The following is a 15,385-nucleotide window of genomic DNA, read 5'->3' as shown; positions in this document are numbered from 1 at the left end:
ACTAACAAACTATGGTAGCAAAATGTCTTAACATAGAAGGAACTATCATCAGACTATCTTATTTTAGAAGACTTTTTCTTTAACTTTCCAGATTAGTCTCCCTTTTCCCTTTTACACAAATCATTAAAAGCCTAAGGAAGTTCTTGGGAAGGCTGGCAAGAGTCACCCATCACATACTTTTTTGAATACGAGTCACTGATGTGGAGCCAGACAAAAGTATAGGACAAACATCAGATAGCAACTCTCTTTGCAAGAGAACTCTAGCAAAACTCCTTAGTCTCAAGACCTAATGCATCTGGTCACCTGGAATTTGCCCATAAGATTTACAAGAGAAGTCATACTTCAAACATTTTCTAACTAGTGAAAAAGGCTATGCAAGAGTCTCACGCATTGAAGAGGGCATTCAGAACTAAATCATGTTGGGGCATTAGTTTATTTATTTCCTTTAGCATAAATAGACCACAACTTGTGGTGTATACATACAATGAATTATTATGCAAATGTAAGGATTGTGGGAGAAGGTGCTGGGCACTTTGGTCAGGGTGAAGGTGCAGTAACTTGGTGCATCAAAACCAAAAAACAAGCAGGTCATAATATGTCATAAACATGTCATAAACATGTCATAATAAAAAATTATCAGATCTTAGATATTTAGAGAAATGGGTCTTATCAGTTTAATGCATATCATCTAGTAAGAGACAAGTATCATAAAACAAGGTTAGCTGTCTAGTATTTTTGGGTCAGTATAAGCAGATATCAGCTGGGATTTTATATTGCAGTGGGGAGGGGCATCAAGTGCTTAGAGATGACTTTGGTGATACCTGGGGACCCCTATGCAATGCCAAGGGTCAAGCCAGGGTTGGCGTCATGCAAGTCCTTAACCCTTGTACTTTCTCTGGACCATAAAGATCATTTGTCAGAGAGTTTAAATATAGGAACATACATAACTAAATGTTCTGGAAGTACTATTTTTAACAATGTTTCATCTAAAACTACTGAAATAACTGTGATGAAAGATGACAGCTGATCCACCAGGGCTTAAATGCCTGCATGAGGTATTACAACCATCCCAACAGAAGAGTGAAGACAGGAAGGTGTCTCATAGAGTCCGCTGAAACTCTCACGATGAAGTATCACTGAGTTACTTGCATTCATGAAACTCAGTTGTCTCACTTTCCGAAGACCAGAAATGTAAGGTAAAAATGCTAATAAAATATATTCCAAGTCTTTCTCCCAGCTTCTAGTAGGTTCTTGTCTTATGGTAGCATATTTACAATCCTACCTATGCCACTGTCTTTCTGTGAGCACATTTATGTGTGTGATGGGGCAAGGGGTCCAAGCTTCCCTTTTAAAAAAGAAGTTCAGAATATTAGAGTAGATCCCAGACTGTTCCAATATGAATCAATCCTAACTATGACAACTGTAGAGATCTTATTTTCAAAATAAAGTCACATTCTTAGTCATGATAGTGGTGGGGTATTAAAATTTCAGCAAAAGAATTTGGGGTGAAGTAGGGTAAGGCACAATGGCAGTTTCATAGGGGACACTAGGGTTGCTGTTCATAGTAATGGCTCACATAGCTTGATAATTTACAGCTGTTGAAAAAAATTAGGGGCCAGAGAAATGATGCAGTGGGAGAGTGGGTAGGGCACTTGACTTACATGTACTGACTTAGGTTCAATTTCTAGCATTCTCTGAATCCACTAGGAGTGATTCCTGAGCACAAAGCCATGAGTAAACAATTGAGTATAGCCAGGTGTGGGTGCCCCCGCCCCGCCAAAAAAATAAAACTACTTTTGTAGAATACACAGTCAATTATCCCATTTCCAAATACATTTACAGAAAAGTAAATTCAGGCTATAAGGAGCAAGATTTAATATTTCTCAATCATCGTGTTTTTTTAAAGATTTAACCTATCTACAATATGGTTTCACTCACAGAAGTTTAGAACAGCTCAATTATTTCTGCTTTATGTTGCAATAACATTAGCAATATACTTAATTTTCCTAACAATAATATTCTAAGTTAAACCTATCTAAATGGTGACAGACTTCAGAGTAGTGTGCACTTATTTGTCTTCACCAGGATTCTTCTCAAAGTCAAAGGTATTATTCCCAATTATTACTATCAGTTATTATTATTATTATTATCACCCTGAACAACGGGCAGTAAAAAAGGGTCTGAGTCCAATCTAATACTGCAGTTGAAGAGCAGGGCTGAAATAAAATGCTGACAAGGAACTGGACACTTTTTACCATATTTTTCCGTAGGTGAGAAAGACAGTGATTACTGTTTGTATGTGAATATTAAATAACTAGAAGAAAGATCAATGGACAGAGATAGAAATACATTTGATTTTGTAGAATAAAAGTGCAATGTATTTATGTTTTGCTCATGAAATGACATGTTTGAGAGAGGTATCACCAATATGAAGAGATGATAACCACTTCAAAGTGGACCTTTTAAGTATTTCCTATGTTAACAAGAGTAGAATCAATCTGAAATACTCTAAAGAGTCCCATATAATCTCAATCAGCCAAAGAGACAAACTACAATATTATTTATTTGCAGTCAGACAGAGAAGAAATAGAGAATTACCTGTTTGGTCAAGCAAAGCATAAAAGCTATGTTGCACCACAGATTCCAGATTTCTGTTTTCCCTCAAGTAATAGCATTTCCTTCTAACCACTAGGCTGGGCTCACCAGGATTCCCATTTCTATACTATATCACATTGTGTTGTCATTCTTGTAAATGCACTGTCCTAAAAGAGAACCAACCAGCATGTAGCTATTCTCCATTTACAGAAAAGGAACGCGAAAAGAAAAGTCTGTTATACTTATCAGGGCATTTTTGGCACGTGATCAATTCAGGCAAGTCCTATAAAATTCTCAAGCCCCACTTAAAACAAGACACATATTATATAGCATGCCCACAAAAAAATAAAGTTTCATCATATCATGTGTTTGCCCCAATAGTGCTCATATTGTTTCCAGGTCTTTGTTAACTGTTCCACTCTCAATAAATGAAGCACTTTCTCCACCAATAAAATCATTAGTTTACTATGTACTTTTCCCAGGTGTAATAAATACCCTAGCCAGACAGAGAGAGAAAGAAGAAAGAGAAAGAGAGAGAGTCTATGTTAATTACAGTATGCCCACAGGCCATCCTGGCAACTGTCCAACCTTTCTAATATCTACAAAGCATTTTGTGTAGTATGCACAAGGACAGGGGAGATTGTCTCATTTCCCCTCCAGACCCAGCAGGAAAGAATAGCCACAAGGGCACTTCAGTTTTCTAAAACTGAATGGTATATTTCACCACAAAATTTTCCTTCAGGTAATTCACAGATCTCCAAGAACAGGGAAATTTTACCCCTGTACATTTGAATGTATGTTAAGTAATTACATGTCCTGCTTCACCAAGCACTAAAAGTAGCACTTGATTTATACAATATTTTGAACTAGCCAATTTAACTTTTTGTAATAGCATACCTCTTACCCAGGATTAATGAATAAAACCAAATGATGTGACAAAACGATAGTGAAACGCAAGTACCACATTATGGGAGTAATCCAGAAATAGACACCAACAGAAACAGGTGGAGAAATCAAGGACCAGCTTGTGCAGATTTCACATGAGTCAGTGATTCTCAAGTGGAGAAGCAGGGCAGGTGTTGAATGCCCAAGAGACATTTGACAATGTCTGCAGATTGTGAGAGTGTGTGTGTGTGTGTGTGTGTCAATGGTGCTGCATGTGTGTGTGTCTGTGTACCTTTGTGTCTGTGTGTCTGTATGTTTGGTGGGAAGAGGGAGTGAGTTACACTCAGCAGTGCTCAGGAGACCTCTTAAAGTCACATGTAAGACAAGGGCCTAACATACTATACTATCTCTCTGGCCCTGGAGAGAACAGTTTTGACTTAAGGAGCCATAGAGCAGGTAGAGACCAAAGATGTTACTACACATCCTACAAATTCTACAATGTAGCGCACGCACACACGCACACACACGCACACACGCACACACACAAATATTTGCTTGGATTAAAGGTCAACAGTACCCAAGCAGAGAAACGCAACTTCCAACAATATTAAAAAAGGGGAAAAAATAGCAGTTTTGTTGAAATTCCCTTTGGTAATAGCATTCTTCCTATGAGCCATTTTAATAGGCCTTATTAGACATTTTTAGTTAAATCTTGTAATTTTTTTAACTTTTCAAAATTATGATCATTATTACTCCATGCTTTAAATTAACTGTTAGGAAACAAATATGAAGCTATATGGCTGAGAGCCATTTCCCAACGTGGGTAATACTGTGCAGCCTCCCAAAGGTCCAGGAATGATCCAGGAGTGCAGTGACCTCAGTCACTCAGTCACAACGGGCAGGGGTGCGGGGGGGGGGGGGGAGGGGGGGAGGGGGAGTGGGGAAGGAGGGATACTTTGTGTACTTTAAGAAGGATTCCTAGAAGGGTGCTAGGTGTTTCTGTTTTTGAAAGGCAGTATGCCAAGTAAGTTTGAAAATCTCGGCCCTGTGTTCTGTCTAAACAGGGACCAGATCAATTACTAATTGGGGGGTTTGGTTTACTTGTTGTTGCTGTTTGTTTTTGTTTGGGGAGCATCTTCAGTGGCTTTCAGGGCTCACTTCTGGCTCTTTACTCAGGGATCACTCCTGCAGACTCAGGGCTCCATATGGGGTGCCGAGCATTAGACCTGGGTCAGTCACGTGCAAGGCCAGTGCCCTACCCTCTGTCCTGTGGTTCTAGTCTCCAGGCCAAGGACTGGTTAAGAAATATGTGTTTCAAAACTTAATTGCATGGCATGGCAAATGAAAATTCTTTGTTTTTCATTTTCCATCATTCACCCATTATCAACTCATGGTCTTCTTCTGATTATAAGATAAAAGCCTGCTTTCAAATTACCATCATGAAAGCCAGAAGGAAAGTCAGTCTTGTTGTCAGATAAAAGCATGAAAACAACATTCAGAAATTTACCCTGCTAGATTTCAAGAGGAAATTCAGTTCTCTCTCATAATAAATGGTACAGTATCTCTGCAGTACACTTTAAAGAATAATTGCTCTAAGTGTTTTGAGATCCTTCTCTCATTTTAAACAACATTTTTGCAGAGACCTTGCCTTTTCAAAATGTATATTGTTTTATGTGGACCAAATTTTTAGTATTCAATGCAGAATGATATAAAATAGAAAACTCATGAAGAGCAGGCTTCACTTTGCCTAAGCAAACACATCACTTAGCTCCTAAGTACATAACTCAATTATGCTTTATATGCTTTCAAGTGCATGTGCATCAGAATATCTTCTCCTTTGTTATTCTAATAGCACGCCTGCCCTTAACCTATCCCAATGGTATTCTCCTACCTGAAACTTTATAGACTAGCAGTCCTGCTTTATTATTATGTCATGTATGTCAGGAGCAGTTATTTCCTGACCAGGATCAGTTTCTTATGACTTTATTTTTTTTTTGGCAAATTTTATTTTATTTTATTTTATTTTTATTAGTGAATCACCGGGAGGTATAGTTACATACTTATAAACTTTCGTATCTGCATTTCAGTCATACAATGATCGAGTACCCTTCCCTCGGCCAGTGCCCATTCTCTACCACCAATGATCTCAGTATCCCTCCCATTACCCTCACTCTATCCACCCACCCACCCACCCCCATCCCACCCTGCCTCTGTGGCAGGACATTCCCTTTTGTTCTCTTTCTCCTTTTGGGTGGTGTGGTTTGCAATAGAGGTATTGAGTGGCCACTCAAGAGGGTCCTTCCAACACCCTTTACTTGGTGTTCCCTTCTCTATCTGAGCTGCCTTTTCCCCCAAAATGTGAGGCCGGCTTCCAAGCTGTGGGGCAAACCTCCTGGTCCTTATCTCTACTATTCTTGGGTGTTAGGCTCTTATTCTGTTACTTAGTATTTCACAGATAAGTGCAATCTTTTTATGTCTGCCCTCTCTTTCTGACTCATTTCACTTAACATGATACTTTCCATGTTAATCCACTTATATGCAAATTTCATGACTTCATCTTTCCCAACATCTGCATAGTATTCCATTGTGTAGATGTACCAAAGTTTCTTTAACCAGCAATCTGTTCTTGGTTTTTTCCAGATTTTGGCTATTGTAAACAGTGCAGCAATTAACATACAATTGCAGATGTCATTTCTACTATACACTTTTGCATCTCCAGGATATATCCCAGAAGTGGTATTGCTGGGTCAAATGGAGACTTTAAACCAATCTACCTAAAATAAAATTTTTGATTAATTTCATCTCCCTAAAATGAAAATTTCTCCAAATTTATATTAAGATATAATTAGCACATACCACTGTGCAAGTTTAGGATGGACAATGTTGACTTGTTACATTTACATATTACAGATGACTATATCCATAGCTTTAACGATCATAAACTTCCCATCACAAAGTTACTTCCCTAAGTCCCCAGCAATTCTAGGATATTCACCTAGAAGTAGAGCTGGCTCAGAATGAATCAGATCATAGATGCCTATCACAATCATTCCATTCTGCAACAATCTAATTAAGAATGAGGTGGGCCCAAGAACATGGATTAAGTGGTGAAGCACATCTCCTGCCCTGAAGGTTCCCTGAGCAACACGTGTGGGCCCAAGCCCTGAGGCACCAGGTTCTTATAACTACTGGGACTGGCCCTGACCCCAACATCTAGAATCACTAGATGTGAGCTTCATGAAACATCAAGGGTAGTCAAAAAAGAAGGCATAAGAAAACAATAACAAAAAAAACCAAAGATATTCATTTCAGCACTATCAATGGTGAACAGAATGTCATCATATAATTTGAAGAAAACTCTTACATCATAAAATTCCTAGGACACGGCAAAGGTATTATATTCTTTGTCCATGCATGTTCTTTAAGCACATTTCCCGTCCTTTTTTCTTCCTGTTGTTCTATGAAGCTGTCAGATTTACTCAGCTCCTAACCAAAACTGTTCTCAAAGAAGTTCATTTTCTACTTGGGGATTTTGTTTTGTTTTCAGACGACATGTAACTATTCTGAGGGCTTATTCCTGACTCAGGTATCACTTTCAGCTTCATGAAAGAAAACTTCCTTACCACTATACTATCTCTCTGAACTCTATACTTTATTTTTTGATGTATGGTTTTGATGACAAAACAATGATATCAGGCTCTAAGTTCTCACCTTTTTTTTTTTAGTGAAATACAATGCAGGGGCTAGATGAATAGTTTAGAGGTTAAGGCACATGTTACTTTGCATGTGACCAACCCCAGTTAATTTCTAACAAAACATGGGCCGCTGAACACTTTATTTCAACCCCGGGGCCTGAATTATAACAAAAAAATTGCAAATACATTAAGATATTCTTGAATGAGGGTCATCTTTATATTTGAAATTATGAATACATAAAATTAAATACTTACATTTAGTACAAAAGACTAAGGCATTGGAAAATTTTCATACACAAAAATTTGGTAGTTTTTACAAAAGCATGGCCTTTGTAATATTTTCATTTTCACAGCCTCACCTTTTTTCTGAAAGGAGGTTTATATAGAAATAGCTATATTCAGCTATGCTTTTCACTATGCAATTTCCATGAAGTTATGTTATATGAAATTTTTATTAAAATCTGTGGGTATGTGTGAGAGAGAGATTACACTGAAAATCACAGGATGGGGAATTATTATGAAAAGTTTATAAAGAGTTTGTCTAACACAGCTAACAATGGTATTATTCTTGGTATGACATCCTAATTTTTAGCAGCACATTTTCAAAAAGATCTAGTTAAATATAATTATTTTAAGTTACTCAGTAAAGAAGAGAACCAGAACTCTTCAAGAGGTTCTTAAAACATAATTCTCATTTTTTTTAAGAAATTAGTTTATCTCAACAGTCTGGGAAAAGTTTTTAAAGTCCTTGAGACAACTGTTCTGGAATAAATATATTTTGACAGATAAAACATAGGAGATTACATGAAAAGACATAAGATAAAGAGCAGATAATCTTTCAGTACATATTCATTAAAATAATTTATTATGCTTCCATTTTTTAGGTAAAATCCTACATTAAATGTAAGAACAGCCTGCCAGAAAATTTTCCATTTGAACTAGAGGGGCATTATTTTCAAAATAAACCTTCTGAATACCTTCTTTACCAAAGTACTCTATGGTAAAGAAGCATTTATAACAATTTTTCTCTTAAAAGCAGAAATGATAGCTGTTCACCTAAAATTACTCACTAAAGAGGAGAGATTATGTACGGGTGCTTGCAGTTACATTTGAGCAGTTCTACATTATTACTTTATATTTGGGATATTAAGGATCATTACCATCAAATATATTTGAGGCAGGGGTGAAGAACAGCCCACCAGCAGGTTATATAAGGCTGACAAAGTCCTATGGCCTGGCTCTGGACTATGACAGGACAGACACATACACTTCTCATAGGTTGACCTTGGGTCATATGATGCACCAAGTATCAAAATCATATAATAAATGTGTAAAAGGAAAAGGCACTTAGCCAAAAAACGGGTGCCATACCCCTAGTAAATATATAAGAAAAGTAGTTGCTGCTTATCCTTTCTAAAATTACCTAATTTTTTCAGGCAAAGAGATGACCAAAATTTCAGAGGAGACTCAAAGATACGTTAAGTATAAAACTGAAACTTTAAATATAAGAAAGCAACTGAATCCTTTAACATTTTAGAGAACGGTTTTACAAATTTTCAACACATTTACTGACAATAATTGTATGAATTGGTTTAAAACATAGCATAGAGAATCCTCTTCTGTGTTGGGGGTAAAAAACCAATTATGACAGTACTCATAATGAGAAGTTAATAACCCTCAGGGATTTCTTTCCTCATATGGCAAATTAGGCTGATATAGCAAAGCACAGCTTGCCTGGGCAAAAAGAACAGTTTCAGTGGGTTTCCAAATATTGTGAACACCTAATGTGAGGAAGAAAGGCATACTGCATTTTCTGGATTGAGTAGCATTTTATCATTGTTGTCTAACATTTTTTTAGGGGGACACACCCAGCAAGATTCAAGGCTGACTGCTGGCTGGTTCGAATACAGAATGTCAGGAATCAAACTCGGGTTGGCCACATGCAAGGAAGTGCTCTATCTGCTATACCATCTCTCTGATCACAATGGCTATCTAACATTAAATTTGGTGGGAGTGAATATTCCAAGACAGTTCCCACATAATGCTCCATTTTCCCAGATTGGAGGTAGGCCCTGTGATTGAGAAGGAATGTCAGTTTAACAGCTAAGATCACAAATCTTTGGGTTCTTAGTTCATCAAAAAGATCATCTTGGTGGCCTATATTCATCAGTTGAAAGTCCTTTCAGGGCTAGAGAGATAGTACAGGGATTAAGGCACTTACGCACTGCATACACCTGAACCCCGTTTGGTTCCAAAGCCACATATGGTATCCTGAGCACTGCAAAGGATTATTCCTGAGCGGAGTCACAAACACACAAACAGTCCCTGAGTACTTACAGGAAAGTTCCCTCCTTCAAAAAAAATAAATAAACATGCAAAGCAATTCTTTAAAAGGAACTCCTGTTTCCACAGAGGGTCTTGAAGTATCACTGTCATCCCGCTGTTCATTGATTTACTCCAGCGGGCACCAGTAACATCTTTATTACACTCAGCCCTGAGATTTTTGAAGCCTCTCCTTACTCGTCTTTCCCAACGATTGGAGGTTCATACAGGGTCAGGGGAATGAGACCTATTGTTACAGATTATTGGTCTTGAAGTAAACTGCCATATTGTGAGAAGACTTTTGAATGGTCATGTGAGAAGAGCAGCCTCTAGAAACTGAGAAAGAGGGAGGCAGATGGTAGTGCTACAACTACAGTAAGCATCAACAACTGTAGAAGTGGGAAGAAAGGAGTCGCAGACAGGATGCAGACCAGTCAATGTGTTACTGCAATCTTGCCAGACCTTGAGCAGAGGACCCAAGAAAGCCCTGTCTAGACTCCTCAACACGGAAACTCAAATGCATATCATTTCTGTAGTAATACATTACACAGTGTAGAAGATGTCAATCTAAAATAATCAGATCTAAATTATTCAGTTCAAAGTAAGGGGGCTCATTTTATCTATCAATCTTCATGTGGGCATAGTTCTATGGGAGAGCATTTGACTGGAATCTTCATATAAATGTCTTCGTGAAAAGTGTGTCTGCCCAATAGACTACCACTCAGCTACAAGGAAAACTGAAATCATGAAATTTGATGCAACATGGATAGATCTGGAGGGTATCATGCTGAGTGAAGGTAGTCAGAGGGAAAGAACAGATATAGAATGAGCTCTCTCCTATGTGGGATACAAAGAAACATAGTTAGGGTATAACTAAGCTCAAAAGCAATAGAAATAGAGAACTGGCCTCCAGTAAGAATTAACCACAGGTGAGATAAGTGGGGGATAAGTAAGGGAAGACACTGGGATAATGGTGGAGAGAAGTAGACACTCTTGGGAAGGGTGTGGCATGGAATTGTGTTGTGCATGAAACCCTATTATTAACAGTAAACAGTAAACCACGGTGCCTAATTTTTTAATGTTAATGGGGGTGAAGGAAGGTCCAAATGTTAACAAAAAAAACTACGTTTTGAACAGATTTTTTAAAAAATGCATCTGCCTTGATTTTATGCAATTAAGTCTTAACTACTTTTAGTATATGTAATTCATATTTTCTGCATAAATGTTGAAAATGTAATCATCTTCCAAACTCCTTTTAAACACACTATTACATTCAGAGAAATCAAGAAAAGGTCATAGATCACTATTCTACACTCAACCTATATTAACAGGTCCTATTATGATTCTTCTTGAAACATTGAGATCAGTACTTCAAACAATGTAATATAATTGCTTTATGTATCATTTTTCTAAGAATGCTTTATAACATCTTATTCCTCAAGTTAAGAAATGATGATGTGTTTATTGCATATTATCTTAAATGGAAAAGTAGCAACATTCTGACAGTGATGCTATATACATAACATTACAATAATTATTGAAGTTTTAATTTTGGGGGTCCACACTCGGGGCCTACTCCTGACTCTTCACACAGGGAGCAGTCCTGGTGGGGCTCATGGTGTTGGTGTCGGTGGTGCTAGAGATCAAACCTGCTTAGACACATGCAAGGAAAGAGTCTCAGCCCCTCTTGTATAATTTCTCTAATACAGAAGAAGTTCTTTTAAGGACTTAATTCTCCTCAAAGTCTCTCCAATACTTGAACCATTTTTTTAAAAAAACAGACAAGCAACTGATTATCAATGCTGTGGGGTTCAAATAAGGAACCGTGATAGAAAGGCTGCAAACTACAGACAATCCCATTTAAGAATAACAAAGACGTGTACTCACATGTAAGAATCAAGTTTAGATAATACTCAAGTTGCTCTCAAAAATATAGGCTCACTGGACACATAAGAAACCTGTGTGTCTTAGCAAGAATTTGTTCTTATTAGGCAAACTCATCGGTGTTCTTATTAGGCAAAGTCATCGGTGATGGTTCCAAAGGGAAGCATTTGATACAGCATTTCTTTGAGTGATGCACAACCCAACTCAGACAAGTGTCATTACACAAAGCCAAACCACCTTAAAAGCCATCTGGAGACAGGACCTTGAACAAGAAAGTGTCTATTGTGTTCTTTTTGTTATGTATTCCTCCCCTCCCCCACCACTTCCAAGGAAGATATTTATCCTCCAAAGCACTAATGTGTTTAACATAAAGAAAATGAGTCTGATGTTATTGTTTTTTTCTAGAGGATAGAGTAATTCCTATCAACCTCTATAACAACCCAGGAGTATATTAAAACTGGGAGAAAAACCTATAATTGCAATGATAACACACTGGAATAAAGAAAGGGTAAAAGAAAGGATGGCTTTTCATACTTTACTCAATGAATTCAGTGTAATACAAATGTACTACCATTTCATTTAAGTTCATATTTTCCCCTAAATGGTATGGAGTGTAAGTCTTTCATAGGGTGTGAGACTGAAATCAGGGAAAGTTGACTCCCCAGCACAGGCTGTATTTAAACTCACGGACTATATTATAAACATGGACGGACTATATTATAAACATGGACGACTCCCTGACTCAAAACGCCATGCTTCCCACCATATCAGACTGCCTACCTTCAGTCTTCAGGACTTCTGGAAAAACGGACACATATGGTATTGACCTTGTAGCAACTTGGTAGAGAAGGGCAAGTGGAAGAGCAGAAAATCATTAAAAGATATTAAAGAGAAGGCTCATACAAACAGGAAAAACTCAAAACCACTCAATCTATTACAATGTTTAGGAACCACTACTGAAAAAATTAATTCATAAGAATGACAGCACTTTTGAATATTGCAAAACATTTCCAGTCTTTATAATGCCTTCAAATATGTATTCTGCAAAAATAGAACACATTTCAATGCATTAGTTTTTATTTTGTAGAAACTTTTATAAAATATTCATAATATTAATGTGTATCTGATAATTATTTTACCATATCCATATTATTTCATTACATTCTGTAACACATTATGCTATTCTAATATACTATGATCATAAATACTGTATTATGTAGAAAGCTAAACGCGTACTATTAGGAAGAGCACGTGGAAGAAACAGAAAGGAAAAACAATAGGCCCTGAACAGACTGTTGACCCCAGGCCTGAGATCCCTGTGCACATTATTACAAGAGCAGAATCCCAGGGGATAATCCACTTCACTTGCACAAAGAGCCAGAGGGGTCGAGCCAAATACAAGGATCACAGCCCTCCAACCACCCCACTGTCACAGTCATTGAGACTCAGGGACTCAGCTGGCTTTTAAGAGACCAGCAGACAGGTTGTGTCACATCTGATAATTTAAGGAGATGAATGACCTCATCTAATTATCACGCACAGTTTGCTCTGTGATAAGTTACCATTCCCCCATGTTTATTACCATGGAGTATTAATATAAATTTTAAACAATTACTCACCAGCAGACCTTGACACCATGTATCAAACCCCCTGGGTGCTGAGAGCTACACATGCACAATAAAATTTTAACTCCAGAAAATTAATTCTCATCTCTACATTTATACTGACAGGAAAATCAGGTGTTTTGAGAGACAACCAAGCATCCTACATGTTTAATTTAGAGCAATCTGCACATCCCCCTTTACGTGCATTCTCCTGAGGCTTCCCAGGGCCCATTTGTTTGTCTTTCCTAACATTTTCACAGATGCAAATTTCAGTCAATTCTAATAGACTGTCATGGCAAGGAAGGGTTGGTATTTAAAGTGACAAACATCATAAGAATTTTACACATTCCTTTTTGTGGCAAATGTCAAAATGACTGCCATAAAAAGGCAGGTTGCTGGCACTTTAAATCTTGATGTTTCAATGGTTATTATCAAGTTATACTTCTTATTCATAGTGTTAATGTGCGATTTTACCTAACATTTCTCTGGAACAGAAATTTCATTTAAGTGTTTTGTCTTTACCAATGAGAAGTGTCAAAAAAGGATGACCTCCATTTTTATTACAAAACAAAAGGTGGGGTTAAAAAGAACAGAATCACCAGTTGGATGAATCAAATGAAAACAGGCCTTTGTCAATAGGCTCTTGTCAAATTTTCAGATTTTTACTGACTTCTGTGTTGGTTGCTAAAAATGCAATTCATCTATCTCAATTTTACTATTCTGTGCTCACCCAATTTGAGAGTTGTCCGAAACTGCTTTTGCAAACATCGTGAATAAGTTGCTTTATTGATTTCGAACATTGTGTCTTGAAGCTGAAAGCTTACATCTCTCTTTGAGGTTATCACTAGCAAAGTTATGACTTTCAAAAATAGATTCAACCTCCTATGACATAGTTCTCACACATCAGGTGCTGGCTAAAATGTCAAGATGAAACACATCAAGTCCTCTGTGGTCCTCCTTTCTTTGTGGTACCACTTAGGACAGACACTGTGTCCTTAACCTAGAGGTGGAACACATCACTTACTCTAATCCACTGCTTCTCCTTCCATCTCCTGTTTATGATTAAAGACTCTACAATTTTAAGAAGAGACATATTTAAAGCCAGGTTAGCATTCACATTCCCATTCATTTCATGCTTTCTCATGGACAAATGATATACTAGCACAATCGTTTAGCTCACTACACCTGTGGTATTAATTTATATCTCACAAAGGCAGAAAAATTACATGTGACAAATAATAAAGCCTGATCATTATACAGTTCTTCAAATTTCCCCTCACGTTCTCTTTTCAATCCTCCTAATTTAACACTGTGATTCTGGATTAACTTGATACTGTCCTTGTTTTGCGATTGGAGAAATTGAGACTCAACTCTTAATTCTGCTCTACTTTCATTTATTTTCTTTTACTCCTCTCAACATCATTGAATCCTTTCAACCTCTGCAGCCAATCTTAAATCGAAGGGTACCAAAGCTAAAGTGCCAACAGTTCCCGCCATTTATTTATGGGCAGCAAATGATAGCAAGTAAATGTAGGACTCTGAAATAAAAGTTGCTTGCAATCAAAGTTAAGCTAAAAAATTCTGGAAATTTCTTTGCAAACTATACTTCCTCATCAACAAAAAAGGGATAGTATTACTAACATTTAGAAAACTGGCTTGAAGCTTGGATGGATAAAGAAGTGTGAAGGGTATTATTTCCCAGGGCCTGGAGCTACAGAAGGCTCATCAATGTCAGAAAGCAGCATTATAATAATTGAAAGTTGCTAACGTAATTATTAGTATCCAAACACTGCAGAGAGGTTTAAAAATTATTTCTGCTAAACTCAACCTATTTAGGGATCAAAAAAATGAGAAAAGTTACAAACAGAGAAAGAAATAGCACACTGTAACTCTTCCTAAAAACCACAAGGACAGATTTCCTACATTGCCCAGTATTAGTAAGATCAAGGCTGATTCTCAGATGGCTGACATTTGTGATCCTAACCATTCATTGAGTCATCTTAGAAACTTCGGGAACTGCTGTGATGGCAGCTGTCAGGAAGTTCAGGCCTTCAGGAGATCTGTGAAGCCTTTCTAAGGACTAACCAAGGACATATTTTGTGGGACTATTCTGTCAGAGGCTTGTTCTCAAATTTATTATTTTATTTTCTTGACAAGTATCTGCTTCAGAGCAAGGAAGATACCTCTCAGGAGATATGAAGTGCAGGCTTTGCAGGTGGGATCCCTGGGTTTGATTCCTGATGACCTGTAAGAGAGACCCCCAAGCACCACTGTGTATGGTACCAAAACTGAAAACAAATATATACACAGTGTTTTGATTCCAACTACCGCACTCTACTGAAGATGAAAGGGTGTGGAGGTGTGGCTAAGAAGCAGCAATAGAGTGAGGCAGTTACCACT

The 15,385-nt window shown here is 37.5% G+C and overlaps 1 protein-coding gene across 2 annotated transcripts in view; it reads right to left on the bottom strand.

Moving 5' to 3' along the window:
- CACNA2D1 (calcium voltage-gated channel auxiliary subunit alpha2delta 1) overlaps nt 1–15,385 on the bottom strand; it is a 459,233-nt gene that overhangs the window by 433,701 nt on the left and 10,147 nt on the right. The gene's annotated exons all lie outside the window — the stretch shown is intronic.

The sequence above is a fragment of the Sorex araneus genome, chromosome 1 (genome assembly GCF_027595985.1).
Source record: "Sorex araneus isolate mSorAra2 chromosome 1, mSorAra2.pri, whole genome shotgun sequence".
In the NCBI taxonomy this organism is placed as follows: domain Eukaryota; kingdom Metazoa; phylum Chordata; class Mammalia; order Eulipotyphla; family Soricidae; genus Sorex; species Sorex araneus.
This window is presented reverse-complemented; position numbering and strand designations above follow the sequence as displayed.